Consider the following 12090-nt stretch of genomic DNA (forward strand, 5'->3'; position numbering starts at 1 on the left):
ATTTAGGCCTATACTATGCAATTAAGTATACAACATGTATTTATGTAACGTGTCACTGCAAAAGTGTGGAATAAAAATCTTTGCAGATTTTGAACATTATTACAAAACACCACACCATTTACCACTTCAGCCCCATTTAAACTTTGAACATAGCCGATCTATACTAGCTCACAACGCGTCACATACATGAGCAACAGAGTATACTTTTGCATTTACAGTATTGATACTTTTACTTAAGTAAAACATTTGAGTATACCTTTCCCACCACTCGCTGTCCTATTCCACACACCCCGTGTTCATCTCATATGCGTCTCCAGTTGGCACAAACTTTGGCAGACAACTCTCTAGTCTAATCCTTTGACTAGAAATCATTAGCACCGGGGCTGAGGCAGAGATCCATGCATTCACGTGAGACAGAGAACAAATAGAGGAGTGTCTGTGTCTGCATGCTTTCTAGAAATCACTCTCACCACACACAGACCTCCCAAAACACACTCTCTCCGCCTGCACGCACGCACGCACGCACGCACGCACGCACGCACACACACACACACACACACACACACACACACACACACACACACACACACACACACACACACACACACACACACACACACACACACACACACACAGCGTGCCTTGGGGACAGACGGACTTGGCAGACAGTATAATATCGTTGTAATAATAACATGGATAATGCTTGTTAGACAGCCCATCCATTACCAAAAGGTTCTCTTATAACAGCCCTTCTTCTCAGACCTGTTCTGTTCTGACCGCCCCTCTACCGAATATACATGCCGTGCCAAGCGTCCCGTGACACATTCTAACCATCTTAACCACTTGAACTACTATTCTGGGGGGACGGACGACATTAGCCCCCAAAATAGCAGATCTACAAGCTCACAATGCATCGCAGCGAGGTGTGGTGAGCTTGTGGATATGTGCTAGACATTTTGGTGTAGATGGAAAAAAGCGGTTAATCTGGTATAGTGCTGAGTTTTTCCTGGATGTAAACAACAGTACCATGTTTCATACACGTGGCCTCGTGGTATGAACTCATATCTCTCTTAATCTCTTTGTGTGTGTTCTTAAGAACAAGGAGTTAGAGAAAATGATTGCATAATGGCTGGTTACACCTTCCCATGCGCGCGTGCACGCGAGCACACACACACACACACACACACACACACACACACACACACACACACACACACACACACACACACACACACACACACGTTATGTGATACTAACACAAACACAGTCCAGCATGTGTCCTCAAGGACACCAACCTGCTTCCTGGTTAATAGCCAATTGCAACACATTGCCATGCTGAAATGGCCAATGGGGAAACAACTCAAACGTCATGACAAGTGATTCAGAAACTCCCATCAGACTTCCAGGAGGAGGGAATAGAAAATAGTTGCTATAATAGCTTGTTTACCGGCTGTGGTTGAAGCAAATTTAACTACTGTTATTAAAGCTTTTAACTGTTGTTCAACTGTTTGTTAAATATGTTTAGTATAAGTTTTCTCTAAGCTTTTTAACAGTGCTGCTCAACAGATAAAAAGGCCATGGGCTTTTTTAAACGAATGCACTGTATATGGGATTCAGCTATTTTAACCCTGTAAAACCCAGATTAATTTCTACTTGCAAAAAACAGATTTCAACCTTACTAGCCTATACTACTTTTTACTACTAGGACTTATCAGAGGAAATTATGTAAAAAAATATTTTTTTTTATTTTTTTTGCAAATTGTATGCACATTTATAATAATTATTAATTAAAATAATAATAATAAATTAATAATTTACATTTGGGGGATATCTTTCACAATAATGAATAAAACATGTTCTAGACATTTTAATGATCACAAAAAAACATATATTACAGTTATTTTACTTACTTTTATCAGGGTTAAAGGTGTAAAAAAGAAAATCTAAATTGCAGATTGTTAATTTGTGTGAATTTCAGCCTCTGTTTATATGCAAATATCATGACCAATGGCATTGCAATGAACATCAATGATGACGTTTAGGTGAAAAAAGAACATAATAATAATAATAATAATAATTAATTAATTGAAATATGTTGTAGTATTGCAACGATGGGTGTTACAGAATACATGCTAGGCAAATAAATGGCAACTTCATATGATATGATATTTGTTTCCAGGTATAGCTCAGGCGTTAGAGCACTCGTGTTGACACTGTGTGTTAACGAAGTCCACACACCCGCAACACCAGAGGGAGTTCAACAAACTGTGGAACGCCCTACCATTAAGACATGCAAATCCCTTGACTCCTTAAAATCTGCTCTCAAAGGCCACCTACGGACGGCTGCAATTCGAAACTGGCCCCTGTAAAATCTGAATCACCCACATCTTTTTCCCCTCACTATATATGTTTCTTTTTACCTCCTTTATGATGAATTCCTGTTCTGTTCTTTGACTATATTAGAAGTGTATATATTTGTACGTCTCTAAATGTTTTGATGAATTGAACAAGGTGGACCGTGTTGTAAACAAGTGTAATGCTTTATTGGGGTCGTCCACTCACAGTTAACATAGTCTTTGTATTGAGTTGTGCTTGAAATGTACTGTAATTCTGCAAACTGTTAATACATTTTTTCAATCAATCAATCAATCAATCAATCAATCAATCAATCAATCAATCAATCAATCACCTTTCGATCGCAAGGTTTGATCCCGGGACCGCCAACTCAGTGCATGATGAGGAGCGCATGTCTTGAAGTCGTGCTGTATAAATATTGGGAGCTGATGGTAGGAGGCTCCACCTCAGCAGTCCATCTAGCAGAGGTCTAGATTGATTTATTGATTGATTGATTTATTAACAGTTTGCAGAATTACAGTAGCCTACATTTCAAGTACAACTCTGTTAACAGTGAGCGGACGACACCATACAGCGTCACACTTGTTTACAACAGGGCCCACCATTTTCAATTCATCGAAACATTTAGAGACGTACACGAATATACACAACTATAGTCCAAAATAAATCATCGTAGGAGGTAAAAAGGGAAAAGAAACAGTGGGGTGGGTGGGGGATTCATAGCACATTGTGAATTGGGGATAGACTCCCACACCCTGGCTGATACTGACAATTAAGCCTCTATGACTTAGTGAATATCCCTATAAATGCACCAAGTCTCTCTGTGTGTGTGTATATATACGTACGTACTTCTATAATCGTACAGTATACGTCTACTATAATCCATGTAACTCGAGAACCGTTCGCCCCACTGACTTCACACACGTTCCACACACCCCCACAGGGAGTGCAGTGCCCGGTGTCGAGTCGGTCGGACCCATGCACGGTTCGGTTGTCCAGAACCGCCACAAAAGGCCTCTGCCCGGGGCCCCGCGGGCTCAGCACAGCTGGGCTCAATTTACAATTTAGGCATTTAGCAGACGCTCTTAATCCAGAGCGACTTACATTAAGCAAGAACAAAAGCATGGGAATCCATGGGGCTCCTGCCCCAGTGTCCATGTATAATGGAGATGGCCTGTTCTAGACTTCATATTTGGGCATGCCTGACAAAGAACTCCATGGGTATATCAAAGGGACACAGACGAACGAAAGTGTGCCATATTGATTGAATATTATAATAGGCTATATAGCCTATAGGCTATTAGAAACATTCTTGTAGAGGAAACATTGTCCTATAGCTCTAATGCTCTGACCTCCTGGCTCCTAGACTTTCACAATACTTTGTCTCCCACAATAACTTAATTGTAGGCCTAGGCTATGCCATTCATCAATATTCAATCAGCCCACACAGCTAGCAAGAAAGTGAGATTCACAAGCAACACCATGGACGCGACACACACACACACACACACACACACAGTCTCACACCGTTTGTTTCACTTTTAATCAACATCGACCATATAACACAAGTTACACAACTACTAGGCCTATAGCCTATCCTATAGGCTTCTCTTCGCTGAAAAAGCATGAAGACCAGACACCATAATAGATTTTGGCACAATTTGACTGAGGTTTAAGGTTAGGAATCAGGTTATATAGGTTCGTTTAACCAGCTGAAGGCGCCATCGATCGTTGCATTATTACTACAAGGTTGCGTTAGGATACCACGCTCGGCTCAATTCCGCTACAATTCCGCAGGCTGCCTATGGGGTGACTGCGCACGTGTTTTCTGGCGAACGTTCAAGTAATATGGAATAATATGTTTATGCTATGAGTCTACTAGTTAACCTAATGCAGCATAATTAGCCTATAGCCGCTGCCTACTGCTGCAATGGATGGTCATGCATGGATAATATAGGCTACTGTTTTGAATTATCCGGCTAAACGTTTGACTTTCGTATCGTAGGCTACGTTAATTATATTTCAATCATGTTGGTATTAACGAATGGACAAAATAAATCTCGTCCATGCGATAGGCTATGGGCTGTTTTGCAAACTGATGAAATCCTGCCAGGCATAATAATTAATAAGTAAACATCAATTCTGCACAAGCAGCTGGGGTGAGGCTCGATCGCTATGTGTTCATTCAAACAGTCGCACGCGCGCGCACGTTGCACTGAGCAAAACAAACACGCCGTCAACACATCACTAAACAATCAGAGACACATAAAACCATTTGCATATTTTTCGTTGCGTTTGTCTGTCGCCAGCCAAATAGATATACCGTATAGCTATGCAAATCTTACAACGTGCGCAGACGTATACAGTGCATGATGTTGTTAAATATATATATATAATATAAGTCTATATACATACATTATTTAATGACACCGATTCTTGCTCCGGGGTTGTCCTCCTGTCATCCTCCAAAAACCGAGAGAGAAAACAATATATAATCCATCGACTGCCTGGCGACTGATATCGTTCAAAGCGTCTATTATCTGCCGATGATGATCGCCAACAAGAGCAACATAATTAGCCACGGACGGAGACAGTGACATCTGAGACTGGTCAGTGTCTGTAGTGTAACTGTATCGGCTGCCTGCCCTGCGTGCCCTGCCGCGGTATTTAAAGCGCTGCTATTCCTCCCATCCACTAAAGACCGCGGACCAGTGACGTCACGCTCACATTATTGTGTGTGTGCAGCGCGGGGGGTGAAATGAAATTACTCACATGACACACTATAACCATTATTGTGTTTAATAAACAATAAAAACAACAACAACTGCTCATTGTTATATCACCAGTAAATGAATGAGCAGTATGTTGACGACGTTCTTCATTAAATTACAATTATTGCATTGAAAGGTAAATAAATAAATAAATCAGACCAGTCTGAAGCGAGTGGTGCAACAGCACCCCCTATTGGTAGCTACTCTAAACGGACATAGTCACATCATATAGGTTAGGTTAGGACATATAGGTTGGGAGTCCCGACCTAAACCTAAACATAGGCTATAGGGACAAAGCTGTTCCTTGACAACAAAAAACAACTGTGTACAACCCATCCTTCTCTACCCTATATGGAAAGGGGGTACACAAGCACATGGGCCATGGCCGCACGAACGCATGCACGCACGCACGCACGCACACACGCATATATATTAACTGTTTATATGATGATTTCGGTTGTGCCAGTACAGTACAGTAGAGGGACCCCCACACGGTATAACTCTGTCATTTCTCAACCGTTTCGGACGCCGGGCGACTCGGCGGAACCGGGCCGGCACCCTGGGCGGGTTCCTGGGGGTCTGGAACTTCCCGGGGGACCCCAGGAGAGCCCCCACACGGAGTTGCACCACTCATTTCACACAGGTGTGATTTTCTTTCTTCCAATCAGCTGCACGATCTGTGTAAAACTTTTGCCCTGCATTTTTCACATAGCGCCATCAGGAGGCCGACTTATGTAAAGCACAGGTCTTATATTACTCCTTCTGATTTTGTGCGTGCGTGCGTGCGTGCGTGCGTGCGTGCGTGCGTGCGTGTGTGTGTGTGTGTGTGTGTGTGTGTGTGTGTGTGTGTGCGTGCGTGCGTGTGTGTGTGTGTGTGTGTGTGCGTGTGTGTTTGTGTGTGTGTTAGGCTGCGCAACAGTGACACTTGGTCATGAAAACCAACCAAACGCAGTTTTCGTGTTCGGACACAGACAGCCAGAAGGACCCATGGGACACAGACAGCCAGTAAAATAGACACTATATTATGTCATAGTCTCATATGAGGCGATCTAAAATCCCCCTATATGGGGATTAAAATGCAAATAAAAAGTACATGAACCAGTGGATTTGCGTCCTCTCCCGATATTGACGTCAGACTTCGGTGCTCTATTGTCTATTTGCTCAGCCTCAGACACTATGAAAAATTCTCAATTTTTACATAATGGGAATTTAATGTTTGTATAGGACAAGGTTTGTGTACAGACACCAAAGCTGGATATAGGAGGGGCTAGCACCCCTCAAAAATAATAATAGGCATGCAAAATAAAAATGTTATGTATCACACATACCGGTATGTGTATACATGATTTGAGGCATTTTGTTCAAAACGGATGAATCCTGCAAAAATTGGAAGCCAATCTTGGCCAATCGGACTATAGAGATAGTGTGTACCGATTTGCGGACAGACAGACAGACAGACAGACAGACAGACAGACAGACAGACAGACAGACAGACAGACAGACAGACAGACAGACAGACAGGGTGCAAAACCTACTGTATACTCTCTCCCCATGACTTCAGCCAGGTGGAGACAATCAAAAAGTATGGGTGCATGCTGCTAATGTGTTTTTTCCCCCTGTGGGACTGAGGTTGGGTAAACAGAATGCTGAGTGAAGCAACAGTACACATAAATCAGATGGTAAGACAGACGCTTCATGCTTGAATTTGCCCACACAAGCTAATAATGATGACACACTAATGATGATGATAGGCATGCATGATAATGATAGGCTAATGATATAGGCACACTGAGAAATAGAACACATAGTCCAACAGACAATAAGCTTTTACAATACAATATATACGTCAGCATCAGCACAGCACACACACGTTTATACACAGTGGTGGAAAGTAACTAAGTACTTTTACTGAAGTACTGTACTTAAGTACAAGTTTGAGGTATTTGTACTTTACTTGAGTATTTCCAATTTCCAGTACTTTTACTTCTACTCCACTACATCTCAGAGCCAAATGTGTAATTTTTTACTCCACTACAATTATTTGAACACTTTAGTTACGAGGGTTATGCTTTGGAGATTTTAATTTTGATTAGAAAACATACATTATAAACCACTTCAACCCTATACATTTCGGCAAATTGAAAATAGCCGATCTACAAGCTCACAATGCGTCGCAACGCCACTCATTGTGAGCTTGTAGAACGGCTATTTTCGATAGATTTTGTACACATTTCGAACTTGTGGAATGGGACATTCTGCAATATGAGTACTTTTACTTTTAGTACTTTAAGTACATTTTGTTGCCAATACTTGTGTTCTTTTACTCAAGTACATTTTAAATTCCGTACTTTTACTTGTAACGAAGTACTTCTAAATTGCAGTATTGGTACAATTGAGTACTTTTTCCACCACTATTCATACAGCAGTGGCCATTTACAATTTCACTTTAGTTGCTGAATATCTGATCATGAATCTCAATCTAGTGTTTTTCTTAGTGCTTTTTCCAATGTTTAGCAAACTCAGCATGAACAACCGCCGCTGCTACATGCAGAAAGGGCCTGCATGCTGGTCAAAGACCAGTGTTTTTTGTTAGCACATTTAGATTTTAGTTTTAGTCATATAGTCTCTTGAATATAGTTTTAATTTAGTTTAAGTCACATTTTAGTCACCTGGAATGTTTTAGTCTAGTTTTAGTCGACTAAATATCGCAAGATTCTAGTCGACTAAATCAACTGCAGATTTTGTCAAATGTATTTTGGCGGGCCTTGATGCCGTCGGACTCGTAATGACTGTTTTTAACACTTGCTGAAAATAGCCTGTTTACGAGCTCACAACGCGTCGCACGATCGGCTATTTTCAGCATGCAACCAAGTGTAAAATGACTTCTCTTGTCCACTATAGTCCCTTCCTAACATTTTAGTCTATACGCTTTATTTGTTGACGAAATTCCCAATATATTTAGTCTTAGTTTTAATCATCATAGCTTAGTTTTCATTTCGTTTTCATTTTAGTTTTCGTCAGTGAAAAAGTCAAAGGACATTTTTCGTCTTTGTTATTTTAGTCGACGAAATCAACACTGGGACCAAACAGACACCCTATGAAACACAAAAGGTTGACAATGGGTCAAAATGTTGTTGAAATGTGTGAAGTGCTCCTACAGACGATATCTTTTCATGAGAAAGATATAAACTGTAAAGGTGATTTAAAAAAATATATATATATTTCGATTTTTGAGGGGTCCATATATGTCCAGCTTTTAGTGTGTTGTCCTAATACAAACATTAAATGCCAATATGCCATACACAAACATTGAAGACGAAGGTGAGGACGCAAATTCTGATTGCGTGCATGCATGCGTGCGTGCACCCGTGTGCACGTGTCACTTTTGAGTCCAGATTTTAAATGGTAAGTACTTTGAATACTATATACTATAACATATATATCAGTATAGGGCCTACTGTTCCTTTTTGTAGCAGTAACAGAATGCAGTAAATACATCTTATCTATAATCAGATGAAGTGTGCTCTTGTTTGTTGTTCCCAGTCCTTGGTCAGCAGCTTACTGTACTTTGTTTCCAGAAATCTCCGGCCAAAGAATTCTAAGAACAGCTCTGCATGCAGTTCCGTGCACTCGCTGTTGTGACATCATCAGTTCCCTGGCCCGGCTACACAAGCTACCCCAAATAACCTCCGGCATTGGCCAGCAACAACTAGCAGGAAACACGGCCGAGCTGACCTGAGATCAGATTCTAAAAAAAATGTCTTCTACATCCTGACAGTTTTCTGAAAAAGCTATGTTTCTATGTCAGTCGTTCTTTTCAAAAATAGCAGATCTGCTATTTTTCAATAGCTAAAGCATAACATAATGCTAACACCTAACTGCACAAAACGCATGCATGTGCACTCAAATGCAACCGTGCACATTCACAAAATGTTCCTGAATCCTGCTTTCAAATACACATGCAGAAAGCGCAGGCAGGCAGGCATGCACATTCTGTGCATAGAGCATGAGCTAACTGCATCAGGAGAGAGGCAGATAGAATTTGTTTCTCCAGGAAGGAGGCGCATTAACCAGCTAAATTGGGAAGAGTGTGTTTCAGTGTGTCTATAAGTAACATGGTCCACGTCACACGCACACACACACACACACACACACACACACACACACACACACACACACACACACACACACACACACACACACACACGCACGCGCATGTACAAACAAATTTGTGCATGCCAGTGTGTGTGCGTGCATGCATGTGTGTTTCAGTGTCTTAAGTAATATGGTCCACGTCACTCACACACACACACACACACACACACACACACACACACACACACACACACACACACACACACACACACACACACACTCACACACACACACACACACACACACACACACACACACACACACACACACACACACACACACACACACGCACACACACACACACACACACAGTCTCACACAGTCTCACAGGCACACAGAAGCACATACACACTAGACCCACCACGCTTTCAAGACACGGAAGGAACAAAGTGTGTGGTGAGTTTCTAGGAACTCAGACACTCCTACTCAGTAGAAGGAGGACGGCCTTAACAGAGAGAGGCGGATATATCATAGCCAGGCCCCCCTGCCTAGCTCTGGATGAAGAAAGATAAACAAAGTTTAAATGAAAAAAAGAAACGGTATTTCTGAGGTTACTGAAAGTCAAAGTCAGTGTGACAAAAGGGTCATCAATCAGGTTCATGACTGCGTGTTTATCAGATTCATTCATTTGATTCTTCTCCGTTTCGTGGAAATGTTCCTGTTCTGACTAGACTGTTGGTTGGTGGTGGAATGGAAAGATATTGTTTTGATCTCATATCTGTCTTCTTGGAAATTGAAAAACACAATAGGGCGAACATTCTGCGAACATGGCAGGCAAGCTCGCGAGCGATGTGGATGATCGCTGTTTGATGTATACAACAACAAAGCAGTGGTGGAAGAAGAACTCGCATGTTTTACTTATCAATATAAAGTAAACACAAGCATAAGTACCGTATTCAAAGTAAAAGGTCAAAAGCATTGGCCTCAAAATAATACTTAAATTACCACAAGTAAAAGTACTCGTTGTGCAGAATTGTCCCATGTTTTCACAAGTAAAAGTAAAAAAAATCTTAGCCGATCTACAAGCTCACAACGCATCGCATCTCAACGCATTGTGAGCTTGTAGCTTTTCAGTAGTTATACTGTAGCTCTGGGTCCATAGCTCTAATGCAAAGGGCATTAGGGCTATGGACCAGAGCTATAGTGGGGTAGTATTGTCATAAAGTATTGACAATAATAAATACTGAAGAAAGAAATATACTGAACAAACTACAAAGGGTTACGGTGGCTTAGATAACATTTTATTATCCATAACAACATCTTGTCAATGGAATGTCATTTGACAGACGTGCGTGCATGTACTACAGACATGTGCTTGGGTATGTTTGTTTATGTGGGTGGGTAGATATATATAGGCCTACAGTATACGGTTGGTATGTGTGTATGCTTCTGCGTGACTGCGTCTCTGCATGTACAGTATACACGTTAATGTGCATATGACGCGAGTGTGTATTTTTGGCTAGTGGTTTGTTTAAAGTGGGCAGGTCGATATTCGCCGCAGCCCTCATGTTGCACTTGGCGGTATTTCCTCGTGACACGGGTAGTGAGGGAGACAATGAAGGAAGGGGGGGGGGCTGAGAGAGAGAGAGAGACAGATAGAGAGAGAGAGAAAGAGAGAGGGGGAGAGAGAGAGAGCTATTTAGCTCTAAACAGGGAATACACAGTATAGCAGAATACTTGAGCACAGTAACTGATCCAAAACTATAAGGAAAACATTAACTCGATATAGACTCAGTGAACACATGTCTTGCGATTGAGAAAGGCCGCCATAGGCAGACCTGGCTCCCAAGAGAAGACAGACTGTGCACCCACTGCACACACAACGAGGTATAGAGACTGAGCTACACTTCCTAACCGTCTGTCCACTGTACCAAGACATCAGAGACACATACTGTCCACTGTACCAAGACATCAGAGACACATACTGTCTGTCCACTGTACCAAGACATCAGAGACACATACTGTCTGTCCACTGCACCAAGACATCAGAGACACATACTGTCTGTCCACTGTACCAAGACATCAGAGACATATACTGTCTGTCCACAGCACCAAGACATCAGAGACACATACTGTCTGTCCACTGTACCAAGACATCAGAGACATATACTGTCTGTCCACAGTACCAAGACATCAGAGACACATACTGTCTGTCCACTGTACCAAGACATCAGAGACACATACTGTCTGTCCACTGTACCAAGACATCAGAGACACATACTGTCCACTATACCAAGACACCAGAGACACATACTGTCCACTATACCAAGACATCAGAGACACATACTGTCTGTCCACTGTACCAAGACATCAGAGACACATACTGTCCATTGTACCAAGACATCAGAGACACATACTGTCCACTATACCAAGACACCAGAGACACATACTGTCCACTATACCAAGACACCAGAGACACATACTGTCCACTGTACCAAGACATCAGAGACACATACTGTCCACTGTACCAAGACATCAGAGACACATACTGTCCACTATACCAAGACATCAGAGACACATACTGTCTGTCCACTGTACCAAGACATCAGAGACATATACTGTACTGTCTGTCCACTGTACCAAGACATCAGAGACACATACTGTACTGTCTGTCCACTGTACCAAGACATCAGAGACACATACTGTACTGTCTGTCCACTGTACCAAGACATCAGAGACACATACTGTCTGTCCACTGTACCAAGACATCAGAGACACATACTGTCTGTCCACTGTACCAAGACATCAGAGACACATACTGTCTGTTCACTGTACCAAGACATCAGAGACACATACTGTCCACTGTACC

The 12090-nt window shown here is 41.9% G+C and overlaps 1 protein-coding gene across 3 annotated transcripts in view; it reads right to left on the minus strand.

Moving 5' to 3' along the window:
• Positions 1 to 12090, minus strand: part of lpin1a (lipin 1a) — a 55800-nt gene that overhangs the window by 32031 nt on the left and 11679 nt on the right. Inside the window, exon 1 of one of the 3 annotated variants that reach the window (XM_080768385.1) lies at positions 4771 to 5002. The exons of the other annotated variants lie outside the window; for them this stretch is intronic. The gene's annotated coding sequence lies outside the window, so the exon portion shown is untranslated. Of the gene's footprint in view, positions 1 to 4770; positions 5003 to 12090 lie in introns of those variants that run through there. 3 annotated transcript variants of the gene reach the window in all.

Source organism: Protomyctophum bolini (genome assembly GCF_963924005.1).
Source record: "Protomyctophum bolini genome assembly, chromosome: 1".
In the NCBI taxonomy this organism is placed as follows: Eukaryota; Metazoa; Chordata; class Actinopteri; order Myctophiformes; family Myctophidae; genus Protomyctophum; species Protomyctophum bolini.